At 44.4% G+C, this 8,446-nt stretch overlaps 1 protein-coding gene across 1 annotated transcript in view; it reads right to left on the bottom strand.

The window, feature by feature from the left end:
• Window positions 1-8,446, bottom strand: part of LOC143292615 (MAGUK p55 subfamily member 7-like) — a 93,233-nt gene extending 84,787 nt beyond the window's left edge. The window contains exon 1 of the mRNA XM_076603076.1: window positions 8,160-8,446. The gene's annotated coding sequence lies outside the window, so the exon portion shown is untranslated. The remainder of the gene's footprint in view (window positions 1-8,159) is intronic.

The following is an 8,446-nucleotide window of genomic DNA, read 5'->3' as shown; positions in this document are numbered from 1 at the left end:
CATTAACACAAACGGGGGTAAAAAAAAAAAAAAATGACGGGCAAGGAATAATTATTTGCGTTTGTATTTCTTTTTATCACAACAGATTTCTCTGTGTGAAAGTTGAACTGCTCTCCCCAGGGAGAGGGCGTCGCTACACTACAGCGCCACCCTTTTTTTTCTTCTTTTTTTTTTCCTGCGTGCAGTTTTATTTGTTTTTCCTGTTGAAGTGGATTTTCCTACAGAATTTTTACCAGGAACAACCCTTTTGTTGCCGTGGGTTCTTTTACGTGCGCTAAGTGCATGCCGCACGCGGGACCTCGATTTATCGTCTCATGCGAATGACTAGCGTCCAGACCACCACTCAAGGTCTGGTGGAGGGGGAGAAAATATCGGCGGCTGAGCCGTGATTCGAACTAGCGCGCTCAGATTATCTCGCTTCCTAGGCGGACGCGTTACCTCTAGGCCATCACTCTCCGACCGTTTTTGGGGAAAAAATCTGTTTCGTAAGCAAACTTTAAAGTGTTCGCTCCAGATATAAAATCAAGAAAGAATCATGTTTCAATGCCATAACAAACCAAACAATGTTAAATTAGACTGGATATACAACATCGAAATCATTGCTTTCATCCAGAACTGAGCCAGGATTACTTTCGTAATATCGCGTTAAGAAGGGTTGAGAGGTTGTAATCAAGGAATGTCAAAACAACCAGTGACTGGTTCTTGTCTTTTAAAAAGTCAGCTCACTGGAATGTCTTCATTAGAAATCTTCAGTTTATGTCCCTCTCCCATAAGGTGAAGTGTCAATAATTCTCGTCTCTTGGTTGAGGAAAAAAAAAGTATCAATATTCATTGACGCTTTTGAAAAAAAGATTGCTTCTTGTTTATAAAAATAAAATACAAATAGAAATAAAGACTTAAACAAAAAACTTCAAAAATCAAGCTATGTTTTCTTAACTGTTATCAACTGATGTCACTCTCTGGATAAGAAAATTATAATCTTTATTTCGTTGGTTAAAAAGACACATTCCCTCTTTTGAAAAAAATAATGAATATTGTTCTCTGCCCTGTTATATTGTCTTTCTTGCTTGATAATAATAATAACAATAATAATAATAATAATAATAATAAACATAACCTCACTCATTTCAGCTACTTGTCATTGCTAACAAAGGATAACTGCTTCTTGTGTGAAACAAATGTCAATCAATCACCCTCTCTCGTGCAAAAACACCTCACATATTAGGCCTCTTGTTGGGAAAAAAAAAAACCAGTTGATTGGCATCTTTAATGAAGACCGTGATCTCCTCTTGTCACGAAAAACTGTAGTTAAATTCACTGCTGCACATTTTTCTTTACGTTTATTTTTCTGTTCCATCATCTGCGCCGTTTCACTGGCATTATTGTCACTCCGCTCATCTCGAGACCCTATCCGAGCTGGTTTTCCTTAGCTCAGGTGCCAGAAGTTCACAAGGAGTTATCAATATTTTTATCGTCAAAAAAGGCCACACAAAAGAGGACACCTTGCAATTGCTGCTGAGTCACTTTGGTGGTGTTCATTAGTGCCTGTTCTGATCAAACATACATATTATACCACTTCCTTCGCCCCCTTCTGACGACAATTATATCGCTTCGTCGCCAGGAATAAAGACCCCACCCCCACCCACCCCGAACAATAGTTTCCCATACTATTTGCCGATGTCAGTGTCTTTGATTGGATCTCACTGCAGACATTGATGTGGTGGGGAAATCAAAGAATGATGTCACATTCACAGCAGGTCATAAACAGCCGCAGGTTTGGGGATATTTTTTTTTATCTATATTGATGATGAATGAGGATGAGATGATGACGATGATGATGATGACGATGACGATATGGGGTCCCATATGGTTTGGATATATATACAGACACCTGCGATGTTAGTAAGGAACGCTCAACGTGAGTAAGTAGTAAGCAACACTGTACACAACACTCCCGAAAGAGCAATTGGTAAAGTGGATCGCCCTGGATTGTGTGGCCTGGCAGTCTTCCCATGCACTCTACAGTAATCGACATTCATTTCTGCGTTAGGAGCGGCCACAGTCCGAAAAATCCTTTACCTCTGAAGGAGACTTCAAGCTGCGTCTAGTGACTTCGCCACAGCGGCTGGTAACAGGTGCAACATCTTGTCAATAACAGTTCTTTCTTTGCTTTATCTCACGTGTGTACTTATGTTTCTTCTATTTATGATAATACACTTGATTTTTTTGTTAATCTTATTACACTCTCTCTCTCTCTCTCTCTCTCTCTCTCTCTCTCTCTCTCTCTCTCTCTCTCTCTCTCTCTCCCTCCCTTTTGTCCTCTTAACTATACTAATATCCGAGGTAACTACACCAAGCCATGCATAAATGCGAAGATAAAACTATTTTACCCCAACGTTTCTTCCTCAATTTCCATCACCAGCTGTTCCTTCCAACTAAGAGTTCTTTTCCGTATTTTTCGTGTTAATCTTTCTGTTTGATCATCTTATCTCCGTTTGTTCCTTTAGATGCTCTTTTATTGCTGCCATGGTCTGGTTATTGCCTGCTTGTGGGAAGCTGAAACTTTTCTGTGAATGTTCTTTTATCTGGTCTCTCTATCTGGGATGGACGGGACGGTTCTTTTCTCTTTTTTTTTCTCTTTTTTTTCTCCTGCCATTGGAAGGTATAAAAGGAAACTGCGATTCTAATGGAGAAAGCAGCGCCTCTGTCAGCTTCATCACCATCGTTATCGTCATCAACAGCGTCGTTCTGTCATCTACTATCCGTCTTCTTCTTCTTCCTCAGCATCGTCATACTCCGTCTTCTTTCTTTCTTTCTTTCTTTCTTTCTTCTTCTTCTTCTTCTTCTTCTTCTTCTTCTTCTTCTTCTTCTTCTTCTTCTTCTTCTTCTTCTTCTTCAGCATCGCCATCTTCTGCGTTATTTTTTCTTGTTCTTGTTCTTGTCCTTGTCCCTCTTCTTCTTCTTCTTCTTCTTTCTTTCTTTCTTTCTCATTCTTCTTCTTATTCTTATTATTATTATCATTATTATTATTCTTCCTCAGCATCGCCATCTTCTGAGTTATTTCTTCTTCTTCTTCTTGTTCTTCTTCTTTCTTTCTTTCTCATTCTTCTTCTTATTATTATTATTAGTATTAGTATTATCATTATTCCTCATCATCGCCATCTTCTGCGTTATTTCTTCTTCTTGTTGTTCTTGTTCTTCTTCTTTCTTTCTTTCTCATTCTTCTTCTTATTATTATTATTAGTATTAGTATTATCATTATTCCTCATCATCGCCATCTTCTGCGTTATTTCTTCTTCTTGTTGTTCTTGTTCTTCTTCTTTCTTTCTTTCTCATTCTTCTTCTTTCTTTCTTTCTTTCTTTTCATCGTCAGCATCGTCATCGCCAAGAATCAAAAGCTAGATCATCCATTGATCCCTGTTGGGGCATGGAGGGAAGAAGTATGTTCAATACTGGTGGGGCATGGAGGATATCAGGTATAATTGTTGTCAAAATGAAATTCACGTATCATTTTTGACTTAATGTATTTATGTATACTTTAAAAGCATTCAAAGTCTGATTAGCATCCACCAAAAGAGAGATGGTCGTCCCGTGTCGTGTCGTGTCGTATCGTGTCGTGTCGTGTCGTGTCGTGTCGTGTCGTGTCGTGTCGTGTCGTGTCGTGTCGTGTCGTCCCGTGTCGTGTCGTATCGTGTCGTGTCGTGTCGTGTCGTGTCGTGTCGTGTCGTGTCGTGTCGTGTCGTGCTCTCTCTCTCTCTCTCTCTCTCTCTCTCTCTCTCTCTCTCTCTCTCTCTCTCTCTCTCTCTCTCTCTCTTTTATTCGTTGTTCTAATTATTTTATTTTATTTCATTTTATTTCTTTATTTCTATGTTTTGTGTCCTTAAATGGGCAGAATTGTAAAAAAAGGCCTTTACTGCGCCTAATTCTTTACCCATTAAAGATTCAATCAATCAATCAATCTCTCTCTCTCTCTCTCTCTCTCTCTCTCTCTCTCTCTCTCTCTCTCTCTCTCTCTCTCTCTCTCTCTCTCTCTCTCTCTCTCTCTCTCTCTCTCTCCCTCCCTCCCTCCCTCCCTTTTTTGTCAGTATTTCGTTTCCTTCTTTAACTCGACTTCATCCCTTCCCTAAATCCGTTCTTCCATTCGCCCCCCCCCACCCCCCCCCCCCACCCCTCCCCAACCCCTCTCCCACCCCCACCCCCACCCCCACCTCATCCCAGCACAAACTCCCATACCCAGTAACACACCCCCACCCCCCCGCCCCCCTCACCCCTTCCACCATGTCCCAAACATCCCACCACTGTCACTCACCCTTTCCTTTTAATATTTCGAGTTCCTCTTCCCTCTCATTCCCCTCACTTGGTTGAAGGGAGTGGGGGGGGGGTGGGGGGAGGAGGGTGGAGGGAATGAGTCAGCAGTGCAAATCACCCTCCCAGGGCCAGGTCCTCCTATAAGATGATGGATGGAGCAAGTTCCCTCCACCCCCTCCCCACCCCCACCCCCCTACCCTCCACCCCCCCCCCCCTTCTTCCCCATTACCCCTCACCCCAAGTTCCCCTTGCTTCCATGGGCCAAAACTTGACAAGGTCGTGTCTCCCCATTTACATTCATAGCAGCTATGACCACGAGGGAGGGAGGGAGGGAGTGATGAAGCGAGGCGTGGGGTGGTGGGGGAGGGACCTGAAAGAGGGTGACGGGGGGGGGGGGGCGGAGGGGAGGAAGGGGGTGAAGGGTGACGTTAAAGTGTGTAGGTTATGATCGCAATATTATTATCATTATTGACACCTGTTGCTTTTGGTCCGTCTCTGAAGAAAGGCCATCTGTTACTGTCCTGCGTATCTCTGTGTCTAGGTGTGTGTGTGTGTGTGTGTGTGTGTGTGTGTGTGTGTGTGTGCGTGTGTGTGTGTGTGCGTGCGTGCGTGCGTGCGTTCGTGTGTGCGTGCGTGTGTGTGTGTCCCTATCTCTCTCTCTCTCACTCTCTCTCTCTCTCTCTCCCTTTCCGTCGTACGTATGCACGTACGTACATACACACACATGCACATATAAACACACGCGCGTGCGCTCGCAACAGTAAAAGGTTTCGACATTATAATATTTGAAGTTTATATTTCCCCACCCTCAGCACCTTGAAAGATTACTGAATGCAATGTGTCTGTCTTGACAAGCAAAACTAAAAGTGCGCTTTGCAGATCAATATTTCAATGTGTGGATACATGGTACGCATTTACATCTGAAACTGTAGATTGCCCAGGGTTGTGCTGTATAAAATCTTTTTTTTAAATCTCAAGAATAATAACACATACTAACAAAAACAATCATTTCGTTGTTGCGAGATATCCACTCTTCAGAAAGACTAGGCTATATTATTTGTTTTGTCCACATAATCCATCCTAAGGCTTAAAATCTTTGCGCCACAGAGTACATACAGTGACCATAGCAATGTATGCAAACCAGTAACAGTTTGGGATATCGGCGGAACAACATAATCCACAAATCAACTTAAAAAATGATTTTGTCAAAGGAACGTCATGCAAATTGCCAACATTGCAAAAGGAGGAGTTTGTATTATACTCCATGTTTGGTGATACATAATAATACTTACCATGTCAAACTGATGCAAACTAGGCCTATCGGTTTGCTCTGCTTGGCCAAATTTCGCGCGGCTAACAGTGAAAAGACGACCCGTCTTGCCCGGTCCGCTCTTAGCCAATCAAACTGGGGAACCGTTGTTCTGTGCGGCGCCCCATTTGATTTGTTCACGGAGTTCGGGAACAAGAAGATAAAGAAGAACACCAACGCGAGTGTGGGTCTATATGGTGTGTGTGTGTGTGTGTGTGTTTGCGCGCGCGCGCATGTGTGTGTGTGTTTGCGTGTGTGTGTGTTTGCGTGCATGCGTGTGTGTGTGAGAGAGAGAGAGAGAGAATGAGTGAGAAAGACAAGAGAGAGAGAGAGAGAGAGAGAGAGAGAGAACACGAACAATTGTTTTATTTGACAAAGGTTTATGGGGCCCATCAGTCAAAGGATGAGCCCGGGTGGGGTGGGGGCGGGCATATAAATAAAGTGGACGTGAACATGCAATATCAAATAGAGAGAGAAAGAGACAGACAGACAGAGACAGAGACAGAGAGAGAGAGAGAGTGTGTGTGTGTGTGTGTGTGTGTGTGTGTGTGTGTGTGTGTGTGTGTGTGTGTGTGTGTGTGTGTGTGTTTTCTGTTATGTCCGCTCACGTTTTGCTTAATCTCGTTTAAATCTTATAAATGTTGCTAGAGGAATGCGCATGGAGACTGGTTCAGCGTGTTGTAAGTCTACTGCCCTGTGTAAACTGATGAGCATTTGGTAACTGAGCTTTCCTGAGTGATGCAAGACAATGCTCGCACTGAGTGGGCTGCCACGTCGCTGTGGCTTATCACAACAGCAGCACAAGCAAAGCGTCAATACAGCCGAGATCGACGAAAATAAAGTGCAAATTGCACACATCCTGCACTGTGTTATAGGAGTGTTAGGTGTTCGGCAGCCTAACAGAAAAAGAAGGATGCGGAGGAGGAAGAGGAGGAGGAGAAAGATCGGGGGAGGAGGAGGAGGAGAAGAAGGAGGAGGAGGGGGAGGAGGAGGAGGAGGAGGAAAATGAGAAGAAGAAGGAGGAGGAGGGGGAGGAGGTGGAGGAGGAGGAAAATCAGTGAGAAGAAGAAGGAGGAGGAGGAGGAGGGGGGGGGGAGCGAGGAAAAATGAGAAGAAGAAGAACAAACAAACAGACACGGAGACAGACAGACAGAGACAATAGATAACGGAGGTGGGAGGAGGGGGGGGCGGCAGACAGACGGAGAAAGATAGAGACAGAGAGATAAGCCAGTTCCGCTCGTGAGCAGAGATCTATAGACAGACAGGGGGACGCTGACAGAGGCAAAGACAGTTAGACAGACAAGGAAAGAAAGAAAGACAGACACACACACACACACACACACACACACACACACACACACACACACACACACACACACACACACACACAAGCCAGCTCCACTCGGCCAACATTGACCAGGAACTGGAAGAGACAGACACACAGACGGACACATTATAGACACACAGATGGAGATATACAGAGACAGAGACAGACAGACAGAGGGAGACAGACAGAGACAGACAGACAGACAGAGGGAGACAGAAAGACAGACAGAGGGAGACAGACAGACAGAGGGAGACAGAAAGACAGACAGAGGGAGACAGACAGAGACAGACAGACAGACAGAGGGAGACAGAAAGACAGACAGAGGGAGACAGACAGACAGAGGGAGACAGACAGACAGACAGAGGGAGACAGACAGAGGGAGACAGACGGAGACAGACAGACACACAAACACACAGACGGACACTGACACAGACAAGACACATTATAGACACACAGATGGAGATATACAGAGACAGAGACAGACACACACACACACACAGACACACAGAGGGAGACAGAGACAGATACACAGGTCAACTCAACTCAGTCAAAACTGACGGGGAAGCAGACACATGCAAACAGACAGACAGAGAGATGGAGGGGATGAAAAGGCTGGCAGAGACAGACAGACAGACGGACAGTCAGACAGATAATAGACAAGAGTCTTTTTAGTCCTCTTCGCGCAAATTTTAGCTGTTCCCGTGTGACCCAGATTTTTGTTTCGTTTGTTTTTTGGTTGGTTTGGGTTTTTTAGTTAAGATACATGTACAAAGACATATGCGCGTTCGGTGTGTCGCAGGCTGTTCTTCTGTTCGGCACAAAAGTACACGACGGATGTATAGATTTTTTGGGGAATGATGCAAGACTATGGCTGCGCTGTACTATGTATGTAGGTTCTAGGTCCGGCTTCCACGTGGCTATATGGCTCTGCTGACTGCATGCTTCTAGAAAAGTCCAGAACGCTGTGTGGCGTCAGGTCACAGTCCGTTTGATTGGTATGGGAATGATGTGCTATTTTAGTTTCCAAACTGTCATTATTCGTACAAACACGGTGTTTTTCATACACACTGCTATCAGTGCACATGCACGTGTCGGCACATCCATGCTCGCATAAATATCATGTTACACACACACACACACACACACACACACACACACAGGTACAAAAGAAAACCCCCAATCAACCAAAAAGCAGAACAAAAAGCGGACACTTGCCTCACTCACGATCACAAAACGGTGTTGTAGCGAAAGGCAGCGGTATCGTTTCGTTTCACAGAAACCACACGACGTGAACTGAACATGGAAACCTAACTCCTGCCTTCCACTCTCTCTCTCTCTCTACCCGTCTGTCACTTCTAAAAACACAGCAAACACCACCACCTACGACACCACAACGCTGATTCCGTTCTGTGTCTAATTCTTCCTTCCACGTTTGTTCATCTCTACATCACTCAGCCTGTTGACACTGCACTTGCACATGTTGTCGGCCACGGCACGTTCGA

This window comes from Babylonia areolata, chromosome 1 (genome assembly GCF_041734735.1).
Source record: "Babylonia areolata isolate BAREFJ2019XMU chromosome 1, ASM4173473v1, whole genome shotgun sequence".
Classification (NCBI taxonomy): Eukaryota; Metazoa; Mollusca; class Gastropoda; order Neogastropoda; family Buccinidae; genus Babylonia; species Babylonia areolata.
The sequence above is the reverse complement of the archived record's forward strand: the minus strand, read 5'-3'. Positions and strand labels throughout refer to the sequence as shown.